The following is a 25,994-nucleotide window of genomic DNA, read 5'->3' as shown; positions in this document are numbered from 1 at the left end:
TGTTTATTAAATAAAAGAATGAATCAGTAATTATCCCACTGATGCCATCTCTATAATATCTTGCAAATCACTTTTTTTTTTTAATGCCTGCTGTTATTACCCTAGTTAGAGTCAGTATAATGTTTCAGATTGGGGCCTGCAAGAGCCTCCTAGGCTACTTTCCTTGCTTTCACTCTCACCCTTCTCTGAATCATTATCTACCTTGCAGCCTGAGGTCTTTCTAAACTGCAAATTGCCTCCTGTCATAGGTCTGCTTAAACTCCTTAAGTAGTTGCCATTACAATGTGCTTTGCAAACTTTTCTACAAGGGTCCTCTAATGGCAGAAGAGAGAATGGGGCTGGAGATACAACCTCAAATTACCTGTCACAAGCACAAAATATCTTAGGAATCTCATGATTTGTCTTACCTCTGTATGCGGATTTTGCTTTCTACTCCTTTAGTAACAAATATTTTAAATTACTCACCACTAAGCAGAACCAATGCTCCAGGAAGATATTTCTTGTTTGTTCTGTGGTTTCAGGATATGGGCCATACCAGGATATCAAAGTCTTGAGAAGCACAAAGGCAGAGGAAGATCAGATAAATTAATTTGGTGCACAAGGCCCTTCAAAATCTGGTGCCTGATTTTCTCTCCCTCTTCACCTCTTGCCACTCTCTTACACCCACCTTCTCTAACCCAGCTCATCTCAATGCCACCCTCATAGCCAAAGCTTGGTTTGGTCTTGGTCTCCCTTCTCTGTTCTCTTAGGATCTTGTGCATCTTCAGTCAGTATGTTATTTGTCCTTATTGTTTATTTCTGTGTCTGTAGCACTAACCCTATAAACCCTTAAGGGAAGGAGGTGTTCCTTGTTGTGCCCCAAACCTGGCACAATGCCTGGTATATCTCAGACGCCCAATAAACACCTATGGAATGAATTGGTGAATGAATGAATGGATTGCCAACTGTTCCAAGCAAATGCTCATTCAGAGCTGTAAGGACCCATATATCTGAGGATAAGTGATATTCAATTTCAGTGGCCTCCACACCCCCTCCCTATCTTTTACCCCTTTGTTTCCAATACAGATATATGAAAAGATTAATTCATTTAGGGTTGATTTGATCCCCAAGGACTGAAAATTACTATATTGCCCGGGACTGATGCCACCGATCCAAATTTTTACTGAGAGACATACAAATTTCAAAAAAAATTTCCTTTTCCTTGAAAATTTGAAGGGGTTTTTGAAAGCACAAAGTCTCCCTAGCTTGAAGCAGCAATTAAAGAATAGATTTTTGATTTTCCTGATCTACAAGGCACCTAGGAATTGGATGTAATCTGCAAGGGCTTCAGAGGAGTGTTGAGCCCATGTTTAAAAAGACACTCAGGGGCTTCCCTGGTGGCGCAGTGGTTAAGAATCTGCCTGCCAATGCAGGGGACATGGGTTCGAGCCCTGGTCCGGGAAGATCCCACATGCCGTGGAGCAACTAAACCCGTGTGCCACAACTACTGAGCCTGCATGCCACAACTACCGAAGCCCGCGTGCCTAGAGCCCATGCTCCACAACGAGGGAAGTCACAGCAATGAGAGGCCGGTGCACTGCAGCGAAGAGTAGCCCCTGCTTGCCGCAACTAGAGAAAGCCTGCAAGCAGCAACAAAGACCCAATGCAGCCAAAAATAAAATAAATACAATAAATAAATTTATTAAAAGAAAAAGTCACTCAACCTGGCTGTTCCACTGTCACAGAGAATCATAACTTGTCTACCCACTATCTCATCTGTTTCCAACACTTACTACAACATGCTGTCATTGGGACTGCGGTCTGATCAGCTGGGCTTACTTGAATGATCTGATGAGCTAACTCTAGTGTTCAATATTTAAAAAAAAAAAGAAAAGAAAAGCAACACTTTGTTAGTGAAGTACAGCTAGCAGGGCCCCTATGCCTTCAAAGCCTCTCAGAATTATTTTGGCTAAAACCAAATATCAACTGCATTTTATGGAGTTTTCAATCCTGCAGACAGATGCTCAAGAGCAAAGTTCTGCAGATGTGGTCTTGTTACAGAGGGAAGTGGTTTGCTTTTATTAAAAAGTCTGAATGGGGACCAGAGGGAGAATGAGGAGGAACAGGAAGCAATAGAATGGGATCTGGCTCCAAGGCCATCCCATCCCTAGGTGCCTGATACACACAGCAGTTGGCTGAGAATTGACGTCTAGCAGCTGTGAGTCTCATCCTCTGAGATCTCACAGTCCCTGACCAACACTGGCTCAAATACATGATTAAATATCACTTGGCCAACTATACAAATATTCGGCCATCAAAATAGGGTTCTTTATACTGAAATAAAAATGCAAGCAAATAAAGAGTATTCCACCCCCTCCCTCTGCAGTATAGAATATAAATCGAGATACTTTCTTTATAAATAGCTAACAATGGATTTTTCCTGAATTACTCGACTCATTACAGCCTCAGAAGATGCCCTTTTTAATGCATGAGCTATGATTTGGGGGATGTTTAACACACTGGATTCATTATTTAGAGTGTTCACTAATTTTGTTACAGTTCTTCCAGTCAGTACAGATTAAAAAGGAGGAGTGTGTATTTTATTAACTAATGATAATGAATTATTAGTTATCTCTGGTTTGGCAAAGGCTGAAGCAACCTATTTGGTGACTGTTACACAGGCTGGTTTGCAAGCACTTCCTCTTGAGATTGCCGGAAGCAGCCACCATGGGGTCACAGACATTCTTTCGGCCTCCATCATCCCTTTTCCAAACAGTGAGACGTGACAGAACCCGCCTCATGTGGGCTTCTCCCCAGTCACAGCCAGAGCATCTTTGTTTTTATATTACATTTTCAGATATTATTTTTTTAAAAGATCCTACAGCTGAAAAAGTTTTTGAAAATTTCTCTTAATAGATAGTTACGGTATACATAGAACATTGTAGTTCTATGTTAAAACAAAGGCTGCTTCCAGCCATAAGGCTTTGTGCATTTAAACCCTTCTCCTTCACCAACACCCAATTATATTTAAAATACTCCTTCCTACTTAAAAAAATAACAAAAGAATTATTAATAAAAGAATAATGGCCCCTAAATACCCAGAGTCTTACCTGTTCCTCTAAATTGGGGTTGTGATTAATTTATTATATTTGTGTGTATATTTTAGATGAATTAATCTGAAAACCTTTGTACCCATACAAGTGAGTTTCACTAATTTATTTTATGGAGGAAGCAAAAACCTGTGACTGTGACATGTAAATTCTTAGAAATTAAATGCCGCAGCCTTGATGTGGTCTTTTTCAAGACTGAAGTTATTGACTAACCCCTAACACTGAAAATCTATTTCTCAAGCATTCTGATTGACAGGCAAGAAAACACAAGAGCAAAGAGCCAGCTGTGCATTTAGCAGCAGTGCTCTAAACGCAGCCGAAGGTGGATATAATCCAACACTCATTTCTCTCCTTCTGGCGAGAAGATAATCCTCTGCTTTCTATTGCACTTTTTTATTTTAAATCACTGTGAAATGAAGTTCTCACAACATAAGATGTCTCCTAACTCCAGTTATTGACAGGGTTTTATAGGAATCAAAGTCAGGCATCTTGAGTAGACTCTGAGCTCACTTCTTCCTCTTACCCCTGTGTCCACCCGAGTCACCCACAATCCTGCCAGGACCATCCTGGAGGAGAGGTGATCCTTTTTATTTGTAACAGGTCTAGCAAAAGTTATACAACACTTTATCCCTTTCATTTTAATTGGCAGTTGACATATCTACATACTTCTGTATCTTGCATTATCTCCTTTCTTTTAAAATACACAAATACTTTCTAGGAAATATTTCCGTTTACAAATATTAAATCCATTACGAATATCGATTTCATATTCATTCCCTAAGCTTTCTTTATGCTGAATTTCTTCCTTCCTCCGTTCCTTCTTCTTCTTAGCTGAACCATCAAATGACTCTCCTGCTATTTTACATTTTTGCTGATAAGCAGTTCCTATAATTAACAACCTTATCTTTCTATGTGTGAGAAAAACAGATTTAATGCATTTTAATAAGGAAGTTGGAAGAAGGACAAGGAGACATTTTATTGCCATGTTGATTTTGATAAGACTGGAAATAAGCTGATGGGCTGATGACTGAACATAATAATTAGTATTTGCACACTCTTTTTTGTTATTCTTGATATTGGTACTTCAATATTTTTATAGATATATTTCTGAATAGCTAGTTATATAACGTAGAATTCATGAACAAGCAAGTCTCATTGAACGACATGACGGTCTTCAAGTCACTTTATCTTTATACCTGATTTGAATCTTGGGTTTGTTGTTCTCAGCTGACCAACCCACAGGGCTGAGAATCAGAAGGCATGGTTCCAGCCCCTTCCAAAAATTTGCTCTTGACTCAGAAAACAGCCTGATTGTGTGTGTGTGTGTATGTGTGTGTGTGTATTTAAAAGATCTCTAAAATCTCTTCCAGATCCAGCATTCTACAATTGCAGTTAATTCATTTGAAAAGAAGAAAATGCCTATTTCAAAACAAATCTGCTTTAAGGCTTTTAAAGTTAAAAATCCTTTGAAATGTGGATAACTGGGTCTCCATTTATCTGGAGCTAAATGTTTGTACATCCAAAGTGAAGGCTGAATAAAGCCTATCCCTTTGACATTGGTGAAGTCTATGAGATCATGATGGGTCCCGAACAGAAAGAGCTCTGTGAGGGTCTTCAGAGTGGCTTCTGCCCTCATTTCCTGTCCCTCCACACTCTGGGTCCTGCGACGTGGGTATTTCTTTACGTTCATTCTATAAGGAGGGAAACTGTTGGTGTTGCAGGGAGTAGCTAGTTATCTTAGGCAGGGCCATCAGAGTCACACAGCTAGGGAGAGGTGAATAAAAGTCTTCATCTTCCAGACTCTGGTGACTTTTGTTACAAATCTTGCTTGGGGTGTCTTCAGGACTGTTCCCTTTAAGTCAAGGGCAGAAAATGAATGAGAATGAACACCCAGTGTGCACTGAATGAACACTCTTCAGACAAATTTGCCCACCAACTAGGGAAGCAGATGGGTAATGGGTGCCAGCGCATCTTCTCCATTAGGCTGTAAGCTCTTAGAGGGAAGGGGTCCTGCTTTATTGAATTAAGTGAATTAAGATGGAAGTAGTACCCTCCATCCTCACATCTGACCTCTTTCCATTTTCACTGTACCCCTCATCTTCCATGTGTAATGTTGAGTATATTCAGTTATCCTTTAGGGCAGAGAAAGGACAGTTTTCATAATTACCTACAGTACCCAGTACTGCTCCAGGCTCTCCAATATTTTCCAGTTCTGTTACTCTGTGGGCATTCAATAACTACTTGCTGATTGGTGGATCACCTGGGCTGACCAGAAAAAATGAGAAGTTTTGGATTTGGAACCCATTGATAAACTCCTGCTTTAGTCTCACATTGAATTCCTCCCCTCCCCCATCCCCACTAGCCTGTTTTGAAAAGTATGAATTCTCAGTTAATCCCTCAGGGTCCCAGTCATCCTTGCTAAAGCAGAGGTCAAGACCCAAGGACTGTGGGCTTTAATTATGGCTTAAGGAAACAATGCTTCCACTTTGGCAGCCTACCTAATTAGTGACACTCTCACTGGAAGATTCAAGCAGGTAACCCAAAGGGGGTTCTTGGCAAAGTTCTACAGATTTTAAAACCATCTTCAAATAACTACTCCCCTTTCAGCACTCATCCCTTCTTCAAAGGGCAAATTTTAACCATTGCATAACATTATATATTTTTCTGAGCTTGTATTTTGTACCATACACCATGTGTGACCATACTGATGAAAGAAAAAAGATGTTTATTGAAATAAGTTGTTCACTCCAGTATATTCTAATGAGACTCAAACCAAGGCAACAGAGATCATTTTTCTGAGCATTTGGTCACAGCTTCAACAAATATCCTCTCTTTAAGAGTTTATTGTGAAAGGATATCACCTACATTTATAAGGATGTCTTCATTCATTTATTCTTTGGCGATTCTGAATATTAAATTTTATTGGCATTTTTCTTTCTCCATTCTCAGCAAGTTAAGACGGCATCATCATTGATGTCTGCGTCATGTTAGAGCAAACATGTTTATTTCTCCTTTTTCCTCCAAAGTAATAAAATCTTTATGTGATCTGCACGTGGGTTAGGGGAAGCAACAATGGGGGGGGATTGTTCCAGTCCTTGGTACTGCCTAACCTCAGAGGTAAGGACTGTAATTCTTTCAAGCACTGCCCTCTAGTGGGGAAAATAAGTGTCAGTGCTTTTAGAACTAGTTATTGCAAACTGCCTTCCACTAAACCACCCTGGACTTTTCCTGAGAGAAATTGACCCTTTTACCTATGTGAGTTAAAGTAACTCTTAGTAAGAAAAGTTCTGACGGCACGTGTACCTTTACCTGTACCAGCTCATCAGAATCCACTGAATAGATGGGAGAAGGGGGCTTGTAGTGCAGCATCGGTCCTCTGAGCATCTTGGTAAAATGCAGAACAATGAAAAGAGCACAGTGCCTCTATTTTTAAAAATCAGTACTTTAACAGAAGGACTGTCGTGCTGATAAACTTGCTATTCTGAAATTAATTGCTGTGTGAAACAAACATGTACATTTCTTTGAATCTATGTGCCACTTAAGTCTTGCTGGCTATCTAATGGGATAGCTCAGAATTTGTGTTTATAAACTTCCCTTTGGAGTACAATGATTATTCACATTTTCCAGATTGCTACTTCTTAATTTTATTTAGTGTAATGACTAAAACTATGAAATTATGAGTGAATATTCAACAGGGTCTATCAGGTTAAGGTTTTTGGGGCTCTAGAATCAGGCAGACCTGGATTAACCACTTATTGGTTAGTTGGCTTTTTACCACCTCAGTTTCCTCAACTGTAGAATGAGGTTCAAAACTGTGCCTTCCTCAAAGGATTTAATCATGAACCCATGAGAAGATGCTTGAAATGTATTTAACACAGTGCCTGGCTCTTTGCAAATACTAAATAAACATTAGATATTCTTTTATATATCTTTTGTAATTTTTTTTTTGACATGACCTCTAGAGAGCTCTTTATCCCCTAACCAAGCTCCAAACCAGTCTCCCAATAGAGCACGTGGGAGACTATTTAAAAGTCTTTAACAGAGTTCACTTTGCCAGTTCCAGTCTTTGCAGTGTGTATACTCAGCCAGACTCATGCTTCCTCCTCTCCATTGAATTTTTATGTTTGACACCTCCTTGGGAGACAGTTCCACATCAGGTGTCATTTCACATCAAGAAGCCAAATTTTGTGACTGCTTATATACACTCAAGAGCATGAATGCAGCAAGCTGACGATCCCACTGTCAGTTCCCAAAATAGTATTCCAACTTCCACATCCAAAGAAGCATAAACCACAGACTTGTAAAAGGGGTGCTCCTGGGTAGCTAAGCTTGGGAGCTAATGTGTGAAATAGTCATACTTTTCATTGCCTCATAGATTATGTCTAATGCCCTCCCAGGGTATGAAATAATTGTCAGCACATCTCTACCATGAAGAGTTTCATCCTTCCATAAACTAGGCCAGTTGCCCAGCTGGAAAGGTTTTCTGCAAGAGAACGACTCATGGGAGCTTCCGCATAGCCAAGCCCTGGATACAGTCCTCGCCTCTGCTTTTCTCTGAGAGATGCCCTTGAATCTTCATTCTTGCTCAGTGTCCTGTGAAAGATGCTAAAGGCGCCACCACCCGATCCCAGTGTTTCATTACCGCCTGACCCTGACCCGTCAGTTGACTTTTCCTCCTCTTTGCCTCATAAACAAAGCTCAGATGTCCCTTGCGCTGGAAAAGGGATGATGGTTGAAGTTAGAACAGGGGTCAAAAATCAACAGAGGAGGGCTTCCCTGGTGGCACAGTGTTTAAGAATCCGCCCACCAATGCAGGAGACACGGGTTTGAGCCCTGGTCCAGGAAGATCCCACATGCCACGGAGCAACTAAGCCTGTGTGCCAAAACTACTGAAGCTCGCGTGCCCAGAGCCCGTGCTCTAGAACAAGAGAAGCCACCGCGATGAGAAGCCCGCGCACCACAATGAAGAGTAGCTCCCTCTCGCCACAACTAGAGAAAGCCTGCGCGCAGCAATGAAGACCCAATGCAGCCAAAAGCAAATAAATTTATATTTAAAAAATCAGCAGGGGAGTCCAGTTACTTCTTTGCAGAAACAAACCCAGTGTGAATTCTCCAAAGTCAGGTATACTGCCTTGTGCACAAGGTGGGGAAAATCCCAAATGGAAAACAAAAGAAAGGACTCTGAGGCAAACAACTTCCAAATCTGTTTTCAAAACTAACATTCTGGCACTATTTAGGGAAATGTCAGAGCATACTATTGTACTCAGAGCTCCTGAGCTCCAAAGAGAGTAGAAAAATGGAGAACTAAAAGGCCTTCCCAATACAGGCATACCTAGGAGATATTGCCAGTTGGGTTCCAGAACATTGCAGTAAAGCGAGTCACATGAATTGTTTGGTTTCCCAGCACATATAAAAGTTATGTTTGCACTATACTGCAGTCTATTAAGTGTGCAATAGCATTATGTCTAAAAAATGTACATACTTTAATTAAAAATACTTTGTTGCTAAAAAAAGCTAACTATTATCTGAGCCTTCAGCAAATCCCACTGGTGGAGGATTTGAAATATTTTAAGTATTATCAAAATGTGACACAGAGCAGGGAATATATGAAAAAATTCTACCTTCCCCCTAATTTTTCTGTGAACCCTAAATTACTCTTAATAACAAATAGTAAATAGTCTTAATAATAATTTTTTTTAAATGTGACACAGAGACACAAAATGAGCAAAAAACCTTGGAAAAATGGCACTAATAGACTTACTTGATGCAGGGTTGCCACAAATCTTCAATTTATAAAAACTGCAGAATATGTAAAACACAACAAAGCCAAGGGCAATAAAGTGAGGTATGCCTGATTGAGCTAATTCTTGTGAAAGTCTAAGGACTTCATGTCTTTCAGCTGAGATGTGACACGTTCACGGACACTGAACTCAAACAGCCTCATGTGTTTCTATTTTTAAAAGCAAAGTGAAAATAGTCTATTACTTCAGGCTTTCCTCAAGCAAATTGTTGGACTAGTTTAGACTGTTCTCCAGAGAGTAATTTCTCTGCTTGGACATTACAGGCAGGACTAGTATGACATAAAAATCCACTTTAAGTCACATATTTGGTATTGTTATCTGTAGAGTAACAGCAGTTATGAAGAGTAACGTATAGTTTTAAAGATCAAAATGAATCCTTCATTAGAAATCTCTAAAAAGGAAAAATAATAATAGTAGTGATTCTGATATTTTTTCAGAGGGTAACAACTTAATTACTGACAGGAGAGTGAATTTCATTCCTAATTATTTTTATTTCTTTTATTTTTAAAAATACATTGATTTAACTTATTTTTTTAAAGGAAATTGATTATTTTTTATTTTATTTATTTTTTAAAGATCTATATTGGAGTATAATTGCTTGACAATGGTGTGTTAGTTTCTGCTTTATAACAAAGTGAATCAGCTATACATATACATATGTTCCCATATCTCTTCCCTCTTGCATCTCCCTCCCTCCCACCCTCCCTATCCCACCCCTCTAGGTGGTCACAGAGCACCGAGCTGATCTCCCTGTGCTATGTGGCTGCTTCCCACTAGCTATCTATTTTACGTTTGGTAGTATATATATGTCCATGCCACTCTCTCACTTTGTCACAGCTTACCCTTCCCCCTCCCCGTATCCTCAAGTCCATTCTCTATTAGGTCTGTGTCTTTATTCCCATCTTGCCCCTAGGTTCTTCAGAACCATTTTTTTTCTTAGATTCCATATATATGTGTTAGCATACAGTATTTGTTTTTCCCTTTCTGACTTACTTCACTTTGTATGACAGACTCTAGGTCCATCCACCTCACTACAAATAACTCAATTTCCTTTCTTTTTATGGCTGAGTAATATTCCACTGTATATATGTGCCACATCTTCTTTATCCATTCATCTGTCGATGGACACTTAGGTTGTTTCCATGTCCTGGCTATTGTAAATAGAGCTGCAATGAACATTTTGGTACATGACTCTTTTTGAATTCTGGTTTTCTCAGGGTATATGCCCAGTAGTGGGATTGCCGGGTCATATGGTAGTTCTATTTTTAGTTTTTTAAGGAACCTCCATACTGTCCTCCATAGTGGCTGTGTCAGTTTACATTGCCACCAACAGTGCAAGAGGGTTCCCTTTTCTCCATACCCTCTCCAGCATTTTTTTTTTTTAAGCGGGCCTCTCACTGTTGTGGCCCCTCCCGCCACGGAGCACAGGCTCCGGACGCGCAGGCCCAGTGGCCATGGCCCACGGGCCCAGCCGCTCCACGGCATGCTGGATCCTCCCGGACCGGGGCACGAACCCACGTCCCCCGCACCGACAGGCGGACTCCCAACCACTGCGCCACCAGGGAAGCCCACCAGCATTTATTGTTTCTAGACTTTTTGATCATGGCCATTCTGACTGGTGTGAGATGATATCTCATTGTAGTTTTGATTTGCATTTCTCTAATGATTAATGATGTTGAGCATTGTTTCATGTGTTTGTTGGCAATCTGTATATCTTCCTTGGAGAAATGTCTATTTAGGTCTCCTGCCCATGTTTGGATTGGGTTGTTTGTTTTTTTGATATTGAACTGCATGAGCTGCTTATAAATTTTGGAGATTAATCCTTTGTCAGTTGCTTCATTTGAAAATATTTTCTCCCATTCTGAGGGTTGTCTTTTGGACTTGTTTATGGTTTCCTTGCTGTGCAAAAGCTTTTAAGTTTCATTAGGTCCCATTTGTTTATTTTTTTTTAATTTCCATTTCTCTAGGAGGTGGGTCAAAAAGGATCTTGCTGTGATTTATGTCATAGAGTGTTCTGCCTATGTTTTCCTCTAAGAGTTTGATAGTGTCTGGCCTTACATTTAGGTCTTTAATCCATTTTGAGTTTATTTTTATGTATAGTGTTAGGCAGTGTTCTAATTTCATACTTTTACCTGTACCTGTCCAGTTTTCCCAGCACCACTTATTGAAGAGGCTGTCTTTTCTCCATTGTATATTCTTGCCTCCTTTATCAAAGATAAGGTGACCATATGTGCTTGGGTTTATCTCTGGGCTTTCTACCCTGTTCCATTTATCTGTATTTCTGTTTTTGTGCCAGTACCATACTGTCTTCATTACTGTAGCTTTGTAGTATAGTCTGAAGTCAGGGAGCCTGATTCCTCCAGCTCCGTTTTTCTTTCTCAAGATTGCTTTGGCTATTCGGGGTCTTTTGCGTTTCCATACAAATAGTGAGATTTTTTGCTCTAGTTCTGTGAAAAATGCCACTGTTAGTTTGATAGAGATTGCATTGAATCTGTAGATTGCTTTGGGTAGTAGAGTCATTTTCACAATGTTGATTCTTCCAATCCAAGAACATGGTATATCTCTCCATCTATTTGTATTATCTTTAATTTCTGTCATCATTGTCTTATAATTTTCTGCATACAGGTCTTTTGTCTCCTTTGGTAGGTTTATTCCTAGATATTTTATTCTTTTTGTTGCAATGGTAAATGGGAGTGTTTTCTTAATTTCACTTTCAGATTTTTCATCATTAGTGTATAGGAATGCTAGAGATTTCTGTGCATTAATTTTGTATCCTGTTACTTTACCAAATTCATTGATTAGCTCTAGTAGTTTTCTGGTAGCATCTTTAGGATTCTCTATGTATAGTATCATTTCATCTGCAAACAGTGACAGCTTTACTTCTTCTTTTCCAATTTGGATTCCTTTTATTTCTTTTTCTTCTCTGATTGCTGTGGCTAAAACTTCCAAAGCTATGTTGAATAATAGTGCTGAGAGTGGGCAACCTTGTCTTGTTCCTGATCTTACTGGAAATGGTTTCAGTTTTTCACCATTGAGGACGATGTTGGCTGTGGGTTTGTCATATATGGCCTTTATTATATTGAGCAAAGTTCCCTCTATGCTTACTTTCTGGAGGGTTTTTATCATAAATGGGTGTTGAATTTTGTCAAAAGCTTTCTCTGCATCTATTGAGATGATCATATGGTTTTTCTCCTTCAGTTTGTTAATATGGTGTATCACATTGATTGATTTGCATATATTGAAGAATCCTTGCATTCCTGGGATAAACCCCACTTGATCATGGTGTATGATCCTTTTAATGTTCTGTTGGATTCTGTTCTCTAGTATTTGGTTGAGGATTTTTGCATCTATGTTCATCAGTGATATTGGCCTGTAGTTTTCTTTCTTTGTGACATTTTTGTCTGGTTTTGGTATCAGGCTGATGGTGGCCTCATAGAATGAGTTTGGGAATGATCCTCCCTCTGCTATATTTTGGAAGATTTTGAGAAGGATAGGTGTTAGCTCTTCTCTAAATGTTTGATAGAATTCACCTGTGAAGCCATCTGGTCCTTGGCTTTTGTTTGTTGGAAGATTTTTAATCACAGTTTCAATTTCAGTGCTTGTGATTGGTCTGTTCATATTTTCTGTTTCTTCCTGGTTCAGTCTCAGAAAGTTGTGCATTTCTAAAAATTTGTCCATTTCTTCCAGGTTGTCCATTTTATTGGCATAGAGTTGCTTGTAGTAATCTCTCATGATCTTTTGTATTTCTGCAGGGTCAGTTGTTACTTCTCCTTTTTCATTTCTAATTCTATTCATTTGAGTCTTCTCCCTTTTTTTCTTGATGAGTCTGGCTAATGGTTTATCAATTTTGTTTATCTTCTCAAAGAACCAGCTTTTAGTTTTATTGATCTTTGCTATCGTTTCCTTCATTTCTTTTTCATTTATTTCTGATCTGATCTTTATGATTTCTTTCCTTCTGTTAACTTTGGGGGTTTTTTGTTCTTCTTTCTCTAATTGCTTTAGGTGTAAGGTGAGGTTGTTTATTTGAGATGTTTCTTGTTTCTTAAGGTAGGATTGTATTGCTTTAAACTTCCCTCTTAGAACTGCTTTTACTGCATCCCATAGGTTTTGGGTCATCGTGTTTCATTGTCATTTGTTTCTAGGTATTTTTTGATTTCCCCTTTGATTTCTTCAGTGATCTGTTGGTTATTAAGTAGCCTCCATGTGTTTGTATTTTTTACAGATTTTTTCCTGTAATTGATATCTAGTCTCATAGCATTGTGGTCGGAAAAGATACTTTATACAATTTCAATTTTCTTAAATTTACCAAGGCTTGATTTGTGAACCAAGATATGACCTATCCTGGAGAATGTTCCATGAGCACTTGAGAAGATTGTGTATTCTGTTGTTTTTGGATGGAATGTCCTATAAATATCAATTAAGTCTATCTTGTTTAATGTATCATTTAAAGCTTGTGTTTCCTTATTTATTTTCATTTTGGATGATCTGTCCATTGGTGAAAGTGGGGTGTTAAAGGCCACTACTATAATTGTTTTCCTGTCTTTTCCCCTTTTATGGCTGTTAGTATTTGCCTTATGTATTGAGGTGCTCCTATGTAGGGTGCATAAATATTTACAGTTGTTATATCTTCTTCTTGGGTCGATCCCTTGATCATTATGTAGTGTCCTTCTTTGTCTCTTTTAATAGTGTTTATTTTAAAGTCTAGTTTGTCTGATATGAGAATTACTACTGCAGCTTTCTTTTGATTTCCATTTGCATGGAATATCTTTTCCCATCCCCTCGCTTTCAGTCTGTATGTGTCCCTAGGTCTGAAGTGGGTCTCTTGTAGACAGTATATATATGGGTCTTGATTTCGAATCCATTCATCCAGTCTATGTCTTTTGGTTAGAGCATTTAATCCATTTACATTTAAGGTAATTATTGATATGTATGTTCCTATTACCATTTTCTTAATTGTTTTGGGTTTGTTTTTGTAGGTCTTTTCCTTCTCTTGTGTTTCCTGCCTAGAGAAGTTCCTTTAGCATTTGTTGTAAAGCTGGTTTGGTGGTCCTGAACTCTCTTAGCTTTTGCTTGTCTGTAAAAGTTTTAATTTCTCCATCAAATCCGAATGAGATCCTTGCTGGGTAATCTTGGTTGTAGGTTTTTCTCCTTTGTCACTTTAAGTATGTCCTTCCACTCCCTTCTGGCTTGTAGAGTTTCTGCTGAGAGATCAGCTGTTAACCTTATTGGGATTCCCTTGTGTGTTATTTGTTGTTTTTCCCTTGCTACTTTTAATATGTTTTCTTTATATTTAATTTTTGATAGTTTGAATAATATGCGTCTTGGCGTGTTTCTCATTGGATTTATCCTGTATGGGACTCTCTCTGCTTCCTGGACTTGATTAACTATTTCCTTTCCCATATTAGGGAAGTTTTCAACTATAATCTCTTCAAATACTTTCTCAGTCCCTTTCTTTTTCTCTTCTTCTTCTGGGACCCCTATAATTCGAATGTTGGTGCGTTTAATGTTGTCCCAGAGGTCTCTGAGACTGTCTTCAATTCTTTTCATTCTTTTTTCTTTATTCTGGTCTGCAGTAGTTATTTCCACTATTTTATCTTCCAGGTCATTTATCCATTCTTCTGCCTCTGTTATTCTGCTATTGATCCCTTCTAGAGAATTTTTAATTTCATTTATTGTGTTGTTCATCATTGTTTGTTTGCTGTTTAGTTCTTCTAGGTCCTTGTTAAATATTTCTTGTATTTTCTCTATTCTCTTTCCAGATTTTGGATCATCTTTGCTATCATTATTCTGAATTCTTTTTCAGGTAGACTGCCTATTTCCTCTTCATTTGTTAGGTCTGGTGGGTTTTTTCCTTGCTCCTTCATCTGCTGTGTGTTTTTCTTTCTTCTCATTTTGCTTAGCTTACTGTGTTTGGGGTCTCCTTTTCGCAGGCTGCAGGTTTGCAGTTCCCGATGTTTTTGGTGTCTGTCCCCAGTGGCTAAGGTTGGTTCAGTGTGTTGTGTAGGCTTCCCAGTGGAGGGGAATAGTGCCTGTGTTCTGGTGGATGAGGCTGGATCTTGTTCTTCTGGTGGGGAGGTCTACATCTTGTGGTGTGTTTTGGGGTGTCTGTGGCCTTATTATGATTTTAGGCAGCCTCTGTGCTAATGGATGATTTTAGGCAGCCTTTGTGCTCCTGTCTTGCTAGTTGTTTGGCATAGGGTGTCCAGCACTGTAGCTTGCTGGTCGTTGAGTGGAGCTGGGTCTTGGTGTTGAGATGGAGATCTCTGGGAGATTTTCGCCATTTGATATTACGTGGAGCTGGGAGGTCTCTTTTGGACCAGTGTCCTGAACTTGGCTCTCCCACCTCAGAGGCACAGCCCTGATGGCTGGCTGGAGCACCAAGAGCCTTTCATCCACACAGCTCAGAATAAAAGGGAGAAAAAATGAAAGAAAGGAAGGAAGGAAGGAAGGAAGAAAGGAGATAAAATAAAATAAAGTAAAGTAAAATAAAATGAAGTTATTAAAATAAAAAATAATTATTAAGAAAGAAAATTTTTTAAGTAATAAAAAAACAAAAACGATAGACAGAACCCTAGGACAAATGGTAAAAGAAAATCTGTACAGGCAAAATCACACACAGAAGCATACACATACACACTCACAAAAAGAGAAAAAGGGAAAAAAATATATATATCGTTGCTCCCAAAGTCCACCTCCTCAAGTTGGGATGATTCGTTGTCTATTCAGGTATTCCACAGATGCAGGGTACATCAAGTTGATTGTGGAGATTTAATCCGCTGCTCCTGAGGCTGCTGGGAGAGATTTCCCTTTCTCTTCTTTGTTCGCACAGCTCCCGGGGTTCAGCTTTGGATTTGGACCCGCCTCTGCGCGTAGGTCACCTGAGGGCTTCTGTTCTTCGCTCAGACTGGGCGGGGTTAAAGCAGCAGGTGCTTCGGGGGCTCTGGCTCACTCAGGCCTGGGGGGAGGGAGGGGTATGGATGCAGGGCGAGCGTGCGGCGGCAGAGGCCGGCGTGACGTTGCACCAGCCTGAGGCGCGCCCGTGCATTCTCCCGGGGAAGTTGTCCCTGGATCCCGGGACCCCGGCAGTGGAGGGCTGTGCAGGCTCCCCGGAAGGGAGGTGTGGAGAGTGACCTGTGCTCGCACACAGGCTTCTTGGTGGCAGCAGCAGCAGCCCCAGCGTCCCACGCCCGTCTCTGGGGTCCGCGCTTTCAGCCGCGGCTCACGCCCGTCTCTGGAGCTCCTTTAAACGGCGCTCTTAATCCCCTCTCCTCGCGCACCAGGAAACAAAGAGGGAAGAAAAAGTCTCTTGCCTCTTCGGCAGCTGCAGACTTTTCCCCGGACTCCCTCCCGGCCAGCTGTGGTGCACTAGCCCCTTTCAGGCTGTGTTCACGCCGCCAGCCCCAGTCCTCTCCCCGCGCTCCGACCGAAGCCCGAGCCTCAGCTCCCAGCCCCGCCTGCCGCGGCAGGTGAGCAGACAAGCCTCTCCAGCTGGTGAGTGCCGCTCGGCACCGATCCTCTGTGCGGGAATCTCTCCGCTTTGCCCTCCGCACCCCTGTAGCTGCGCTCTCTTCCGTGGCTCCGAAGCTTTCCCCCTCCGCCACCTGCAGTCTCCGCCCGCGAAGGGGCTCCTAGTGTGTGGAAACCTTTCCGCCTTCACGGCTCCCTCCCACTGGTGCAGGCCCCGTCCCTATCCTTTTGTCTCTGTTTTTCCTTTTTTCTTTTGTCCTACCCAGGTATGTGGGGGGTTTCTTGCCTTTTGGGAGGTCTGAGGTCTTCTGTCAGCGTTCAGTAGGTGTTCTGTAGGAGTTGTTCCACATGTAGATGTATTTCTGATGTATTTGTGGGGAGGAAGGTGATCTCCGCATCTTACTCTTCCGCCATCTTGAAGCTCCCTGGTTTTTCCTCTTTATTTTTATTTATTTGCTTTTGGCTGCATTGGGTCTTCGTTGCATGCATGGGCTTCTCATCGCGGTGGCTTCTCTTGTTGTGGAGCACGGGCTCTAGGAGTGTGGGCTTCAGTAGTTGTGGCCTGCGGGCTCAGTAGTTGTGGCACGCAGACTCAGTAGTTGTGGCTCATGGGCTCTAGTGCACAGGCTCAGCAGTTGTGGCACATGGGCTCTAGAGTGCAGGCTCAGCAGTTATGGCACACAGGCTTAGTTGCTCCACAGCATGTGGGATCTTCCCGAGCCAGGGATCAAACCTGTGTCCCCTGCATTGGCAGGTGGATTCTTAACCACTGCACCACCAGGGAAGTCCCATTCCTAGTTGTTGTTTTTTTGGGGGGTACACGGGCCTTTCACTGTTGTGGCCTCTCCCATTGCGGAGCACAGGCTCCAGACGCGCAGGCTCAGTGGCCATGGCTCACGGGCCTAGCCGCCCTGTGGCATGTGGGATCTTCCCGGACCGGGGCACGAAACCCGTGTCCCCTGCTTCGGCAGGCGGACTCTTAACCACTGCCCCACCAGGGAAGCCCCCTAGTTATTTTTAAATCAGTATATTACACCAGCATTGTTATCCTCACACTGACAGCTTATAATTAGTCATACATGTCACAGGTATTTTCTCACAGATATATTGAGTGCTGAAAATGAAGATATTTTTGTTAGAGTGGATCAACAGGAGGAAGAATTTCTCTTTAAAATATGTCTTGAACATGGATGGAAGAATGATGGGTCATGTTTAATTATTTAAGAATGAAATTCATCCAAATGTCATTTGATCCTTTTGGTCTCTTGGGATATAATGGATGTGAAAGATAGAAAAATACCTGTGAGTACATACACAAAAGCCCCAAACTCAACACCTAATTCTTTTCTACCTCACAAACCTCCAGCATCTCTCTGATGATAACATGTAGAGAGGAGGCAATAAACTGCAAATTTTGTGACCACATTTTGTGCTTGAGGCCAGCCCTCTTATTAGATCACATCTTACCTGAAAGATAGAATGAGTGATTCAGGCACACAGAGTCAGGCAGCAGGTGAGCCCAGGTAAGATATGTGACATGGCTCTTTATTTAGAGCTGAGAGTCCAGGTCCCTTTTCCAGTATCCTCTGGCCAGTGTGATATTATAAAGTGAGCATAGGATTTCACCAAATTTAGAGGGCTGTTGTGATTCATTTCTTTGACTTCTTCTGAGGCTGCATGAACCTTTTGCTTCAAGACACTTTTAGTGGTTGAGTCAGGTTTCAGAGAGCCATTCAGAAGTGCAGCTGAAAATGCATCTTGCAGAAGTGAAGAAATGACACACAATTAAGGGGGCAGCTCTCCATGCAGGAACACTATTCATGCAGTCAGCAAACACTGATTGAATTCCCACTATGTGCCAGTCACTATTCTAAGTTCTGGAGATACCACAGTGAATCAAACAAAAACAAACAGATATCCCTGCCCTCTAAGAATTTATGTTACAGTATTGCTGTTATTGTTGTTTAAGTATAGTAAGCACTCCTTCCTCTTTTAGGTCATCTCCACATTGTATTGTCAAACTGTATTTGTACTTTATAGGGACGCATTTGGCTGCAAGTAAGAAAAATTGACCAATAACTATTTAAACAAATAGGGTTCTCTTTTGTACTTGGCAAGAAGTCGATATAGATTGTCTGGTGGCTTATGCAGCAGCTCAAACATATCATGGGGATTTAGACTCTCTCTGTTTTAATATTCTGCCATGCTTAGCATGATGCTCCTTTCTCATAGCTTCAGGATGGTTGCTGTAGCTCCTGCCATTATGTCTGTGCTCACAGCAGGGAGGAGGGGAGACAGGGGTGAGACCAGCTATGCCTAAGCTTTCTTTAAAGAGGAGAACAAACTTCACAAAAACTGTACTAGCATACTTCAAATTATGTGTCATTGACCAGAACTGTGTCACATGACTACCCATATCAGCAAGAGAGGCTGAGAAATTAAGTATATAGTATTTAAGGTCTTGATAGTGAAGGCAATCAAGAAAGAATGGGATTGGGAATGAGTGTCAAGTCAGCTAACCTATAATGTAGAACAAAATATTGATTACAAAACCAAAACAAAACAGAGAATCCAGTGACATTTAAACATAAAACTGGTTGATTTTTTGCAACAGGTAATTTTCTTAATGAGTAACTAAGTGCATGAATGTCTTGTCAAAGTACACAATGCCCTGTACATAAGAACCTGAATAAATCAATAATCAAAGGAATGAATGGCATGGTGAAACTGGCATGTGCAAAAGATTTGCTGAAACTCTACATGGACAACCGTTTTGACCATTTGACTCTTTTGATTGTTTATTTCAGTGAAAATTATTAATAATATGCTTGAATATAATTTTAATTGACAAAGTTAGCATGCTTTTTTCTTTATCAAATTTATTTTAGCCATTATAAAAGCAATACATGTTCATCATAGAAAATTTGAAAAATAAAGTAGACATAGAAAATAAAATGACCTAATGCCTCAACCTCCGCCTCATATATTAACTCTATTTTTTATTACATTTCCTTCTAGTCTACTTGCTGTGCATTTTTTTAAATTGAAGTATAGTTGACATTACAATGTTGTGTTAGTTTCAGGTGTATAGCAAAGTGATTCAGGTAGGTAGGTAGGTAGAGAGATAGGTGGATATAGATATATATATACTTTTTCAGATTCTTTTCCATTATAGGATATCACAAGATTTTGTGATATATATAATATATAATATTATATAATATAATATATAATATATCAAATATATATGATATATATATTTGAGAAATATAGTTTCCTGTGCTATATAGTAGGTCCTTATAGTTTATCTATTTTATATATAGTAGTGTGTAAAGTTAGCATGCTTTTGAAAATTCCATTCAATAATCACTTATCAACCAATGGTTATAAGCCAATGACTGTACTAGGCCAGGGAGATGCAAAAATAAGTAATAATAATAAGATAAGATTCCTACACTCAAGGAGCAAATGGTCAAGAAGGAGGAAAAAGGGGTTTTATAGGATCCTAAATTGGGTCATCTAACTCTGCCTGGGGGAATGAGAGCTGTCATGTAGAGTTGTGTGTGTGCTTTTCCATGGTGAGTGGAGAGGGGGGTGAAAGGAAAAGGAAGAGGAGAGGAGAGAGAGATGGAGGCTTTTTCAGGCAAAGGGAAAGGCATGTGAAAGTCACAAAGGCATATGAGTACACACCAAATAAGGCAAATATTTTGGTGTGGTTGTGTGGCATAGTAAAAACTTAATGGATATTGGAATCAAACATACGTGAGTTGAATCCCAACTCAGTTTCTTCCTTGTGAGGCCTGTTAAGCTCCTGAATGTCTCAGTTTTGTCATCCCAAAAATGGGAATAAAAATACCTCCATGACAGGGAATTTAGAGAATGAAGTGCCATAATATATGCACAACATCAGCTACAGTGTTTGAGACAAAGAAAGAACTCGGTGACTGTATCTGTGGTACTGGTTATCATTACCATCATGTTACCAAGGCTAGATCATTGTCTTGTGAGAGTAACGGAGACAGAAAGGAGAGGTCAGCAAGTGTAGGTCAGAAAGGACACACAGCAAAGTATGGTCAGTTGCAAAATATATCTACAAATTCCTCACACCCTTCTAGTCATACCCCTTTGCTTATGTGTGCTCCTGCTCTTTCTACCAGGAGGGGAAATCTATTTCTCCAACCTCTCAAATCTGGGCTGGTCTTGTGACTTATTTTGACCAATAGGATGTGGGAGAGTTGACTGTATGATGCGCTGAGCCCCCAGGAAGCAATTCCAGCTTTCACTTTCACTCTCTTGGAATCCAGCTGCCTTCCAAGAAGATCCCAGACAGCCTGCAGGAGAGTCCACGTGGAGGAGAAGTGAGGCACCCCGGCCAACATCCCCAGGCAACTGTCATCTGGGGCCTGCCAGTCCCTAGCTGATCTGCCACCTGACAAACACAAAACACATGAGTGAGCCCTGCAAATACCACAGGGAGACCCACAATTATGAGAAGGTGTGTGGTTGTAATTCTAAACCATTGAGTTTGGGGGTGGTTTGTCATGCAGCGATAGAGAACTGAAAGGGAAGCCTAGGAAGTTAAGTTTATCCAGGAGATGACGAGAAATTGCTGAACGATTTTAATCAAGGTGGTGACCTCATCAGAGTTTTATTTTACAAATTTCACCCCGTGTAAGCATAGAGGCTACTCTGAATTGGGTCTTACTGAAAGCAGGTAGAGAAGACAGAAGGTGTTAGGAGCATAAAGGTAAAACTTTATGAGAATTTGGAAGAAAACAGGAGAAGAGCAAAGATATGGCGATTTTCACGAGACTGCAGCCCAGAAGGGTTGAAAGCTCTGCAGAATCCTTGAAATTCTTAATAATTTCTGAACAAGGAGCCTATGTTTTTACTTTGTACTGGACCCTGCAAATTATGTAGCTGGTCCTGAAGAAGGAACGAACAGAAAAACCTCCAGGCCCCGCACATCAGGGAAAACAAATCTGACATAGTATATTCCTGATTGGGGCAGCTTTGAATTGTCTGAGGCCTAGGTCAGTACCCAGGTGAATGTGTGAGTCCCTCAGGAGTAGCTGAGCTTTGATTACTCCAATGCTAAAGCTAGTGGCAGGGGCTTCCCTGGTGGCGCAGTGGTTGAGAGTCTGCCTGCCAATGCAGGGGACACGGGTTCGAGCCCTGGTCCAGGAAGATCCCACATGCCGCGGAGCAACTAAGCCCGTGAGCCACAACTACTGAGCCTGCGCGTCTGGAGCCTGTGCTCCGCAACAAGAGAGGCGGCGATAGTGAGGGGCCCGCACACCGCGATGAAGAGCGGCCCCCGCTTGCCACCACTAGAGAAAGCCCTCACACAGAAACGAAGTCCCAACACAGCAAAAAGAAATTAATTAATAAAGCTAGTGGCAGTTCCAGACAATAGAAACACCAAGAATAAGAAAGGTATTTCTCATCACCCTCCTAAAAGCCACCTAAAAGCCACCTGAGTGGCCTTGAATGCATCAGGCTCCTCCAGCCTTCTCATTCATGAAATAAGTGGATAATTCTATCCCTACCCAGCTCACAGGAGTGTGACAGTTAAAGGACATGCGAATGAAGCACTTTAAATTCCCCACAAAGGAATGCGTTCAACTAAATAGAAGTGCTAAAAATAATTCAAGTAATAACACTAATCCTCAGGGCAGTGTCCTCAACCCAGGTCCTTCAGAGGCGGCTATGACTGCATGCCCTTCAGAATACTCAGAATCAAAAAGCCTGATATTTTCCGGAGATAAGGAGACAATAGTAAACAGATAAGTGTCTGATCAGGCCGCATCTGTGTTAACAGGGTGTAAACTTTTTTGTTGTTTATTTACACTGTCTTACAGTTTAAAATTTCTGCATTCATTAATTTATTCATCAAAAGTTTGTTGGACACACTTTATTATGTACCAGGCATCATGCTAGGTGCTGAGAGAGAGGAACCAGTAAGAGCCCCTGCCCTTAAGAAGCTCCCAGTAAGCTGGAGTTTGACACAAAAGAACAACTAGTCATAAACCATAAATGCTACGGGAACACACAGAAAGAAGCCAGTTATAGTGGTCGGAGGGGAGGGTGAGGGCTTCCCTGCAGAAGCAACACTGTGTTGCTAGGAATTAACTTTGACATGTTAAGAAGAAATAGAGTCAATACAGAGTGAATTTTCAAGATTGGAAAATAAGTTCAAAATGTGAAAATAATCTCACACTCAGAATGCCATATACATATGGCAGCATTTCTTTTAAAAACCACCATATTGTTTTTGTCTTCTAAAAAGCCAATCTGGGTTTATTGTCTGTTTCCTAATGATTTAATACTGAGGTGCTGTGTAACCTTGGCAATTCATCTAAACACCAATGACTATTTTGAGACCCTTAAACATTCTGAGCCTGTTTCTTCTAAAAATGAGAGATTTCGAAATAGATAATGCATAAGATGGCTTTGAGATTAAACAAACAAAAAACCCCCACAGACTGATTTTTAAATTAATATATCAGGACACAGTTGTGAGATGTTAGTAATTCGATACGGTCACTCTGAGGGATGGCGCTTACATCCCAGTGGTGCTGCCGTTGTTCAAGATATTTCTTGCAACTAAACTTTAGAACTGACTTAATGATTTGAGGACTTCAGTGGGAACAAACCTAAAGAATAGGGGGAGGGCTTCCCTGGCGGCGCAGTGGTTGAGAGTCCGCCTGCCAATGCAGGGGACACGGGTTCGTGCCCCGGTCCGGGAGGATCCCACATGCCGCAGAGCAGCTGGGCCCGTGAGCCATGGCCGCTGAGCCTGCGCGTCCGGAGCCTGTGCTCCGCAGCGGGAGAGGCCACAACAGTGAGAGGCCCGCATACCACACACACACAAAAAAGAATAGGGGGAAATTTCTCCCTAGAATAAGAAATTCCTTTTGAGATAGGAAATCAGAATTTGCATCAGAACTCCATCTCTCTGACCCTCAGTTTCTTTATAAACGAGGTCTGTAAGCCTGCCCCTGCCTACCCTAAAGAACTGTAGAGGTTCAAATGCTGAAGTTATGTGAAAGTCTTGCTATGAAGCATGATACAAACACCTTCCTTAAGGATGAACTTGATTTCATATCTGAGCCTAAAGTCATTCAGAGTATATCAGGTAAATGGAGCAGATAATATTTTGGATCATAAATGAGCAGTGATTTTTGAGACTGACTTTTTCCTCACTTTGTACATAGGTTCTGAAGGTAACTCAGTGAGGTGACTTTTTAGAAATACAGTGACTTCCTTGTTAGTCTGAAGATACAGTATCCCAAGATGGCTTTTAAAACACTACCGGGCCTCCCTGGTGGCGCAGTGGTTGAGAGTCCGCCTGCCGATGCAGGGGATACGGGTTCGTGCCCCGGTCTGGGAGGATCCCATATGCCGCGGAGCGGCTGGGCCCGTGAGCCATGGCCGCTGGGCCTGCGTGTCCGGAGCCTGTGCTCCGCAACGGGAGGGGCCACAACAGTGAGAGGCCCGCATACAGCAAAAAAAAGAAAAAAAAAGAAAAAAAAAAAAAATAAAACACTACCAATTTAAAACCAATTGTAGTGCTAATGACAGAGTCACGATTTATAAAGTGCGTTTTATACGTGATTTCTAAAGACGACTGATAATGGAGATTAGTGTCGTAACTCATCTTTACAGAGGGGTGAGCTGCCCCTAAGATAACCCCAGTGATACACTCGTATGGGCGTTGCCATTCAAAAAGTGGTTTGCACAAATCATCTCACTTGAGCCTGATAGCAATGCTGCGAAGTATATTTTAATTTTATTCTCAGTTTACAGTTGAGGAAATTGAGGATTATCTGTAAAACGATACTGGGCCAGCTGTTAACCTTCTTGAGCCTTAAATAAGCTACAGGGCAGAGTTTCAGTCCCACAAATCTCGAATCTGAAGTTCACCCATGTGCACACACATATTTAGACTACTAGACATCTTCATTTCCCTGATGAATTTATTAAAGCTATGTCAAGCTTGTCTGGATGTCTGGAATTGTCTGAACAGCCGTGTTCTCCTGCCCCCTTGAGATGCAGAGATCTGGGTTCATAAGATTTAACTCTTTGGGAAGGGGCTGTTTCCTATCCTAAGGTTTCACCTGGTGGCCACTTGGCATATAAGACTCATGGACCCTTTGGCGGGGGTGGCCTGTGGCATGGCTAGAAACAGAGATGTGACTTGCTCATCCCTGACCTCTCCCTTCAATTGTGCTAAGCTCTACCTTGAAACAAGTTGCCTGTAGTTAGTGCTCACACCTCATGCTAAAAAAGCCAATGGAGGGGGGGATCCTAATGGGCTCCTGAGCCCCAGCTGCCATTCATCCTTCTCTGATTTGCTAGCTTCACCTATAAACTCCCTTGTCTTCCTTTCTACTCTCATCCTCTTCCTCCTTTTGTCACACACTCTAAGTGTCCACAGATGTCAAGTGTAGAAAAAGACGTGGTGTTAATGCTTTAGTGCTGGCACAAAGGTACTTCCTGAAGAAGATATGGCCCCTCGTGGAGCTGTTTTGTAGGCTGCCCGTCTATATATATCACTGCCCTGTGCTGATTCTTGATTCAAATAGCCTGACAACTTTTGAGCTGGCATGATGCCACCCAGGGTATCAGTCAACTGGCCATCTAGGCATATCAAGTGCGGCTGTTAAGAGCAGGAATCCTGGCCAGGAATTTCTAAACCACTGCCTGTGAAGAGGTTCTATGCGTTTTGGCTGGGGAAAACTTCCAAAAATAAAAAACTAGATACTGTGGCCATTTGTTTGGACTTTGTAGAGGAGTTATTAGTCACCAGGGGGCAGGGACAGGATGGCAGAGAAGACAGCATGAAATTAAATCTAATTAATCACTCTGACAGGCAGACAAGGACTGAGCCCACTCTTCCCAGAACAGTCACTGGAAATCTAGAAAAATGGGGGAAAAAAAAAAAAGCATCTAGCCTTACTGGATTGTATTTATTTCTTTGGAAATTGAAAATCCCAGAAAGTAAACAATGTAGTGATCTGAGCAGTGTGTGCACTCTTAGAATTTAGGTGGAAGAGGGTCAGAGTGAAGTTTGTGTCCATCTTCATTATCTACTTACTACATATGTTGTTTGCTAATCAAGACCTTCCTGATGGAGGAACAAATCCGCTGCCCTTTTAAGTTGGAGCTCCGAGTGGCTTTGAGGGTTGTAAGCCTTTGAAGGGTGTGAGGTTTTCACTGAGGCATCAGGGTGGTATATACTTTTTTAAGAGCAGGGGCATTTGAGCCAAAACTGGAGTTGATCTGTGCTTTCCTACCAGCTTATCCTACCTATCTGTGCTTTCCTTTCTGTGTTTTCCTTCTCCAAATCTGTTTCCTGTCTCAAAAAGTAATAATAGTGGTACAGCTTTATAAGATGGTTGTGAAGAATGAAGAAGAAATTTGACATAAAGATCTGCCTGGTATTTAGTAATTTCCCAATAAATATTAATAAATATCTAATTGACCCAACGTGCACATGACTCACATAGAGTCATGGAGTTTTTGTCTTTACCTAAATATTCCTGTGTGTTTTGATGCCTGTTTTCTTTTTCCTGCTCTCCGAGTGGTGTGCTAAAGCCAGCTTATACTGGCTTGCAAGAGCCAATTGTTAAAG

This window comes from Mesoplodon mirus (genome assembly GCF_964341445.2).
Source record: "Mesoplodon mirus genome assembly, chromosome: 11".
Classification (NCBI taxonomy): Eukaryota; Metazoa; Chordata; class Mammalia; order Artiodactyla; family Ziphiidae; genus Mesoplodon; species Mesoplodon mirus.
This window is presented reverse-complemented; position numbering follows the sequence as displayed.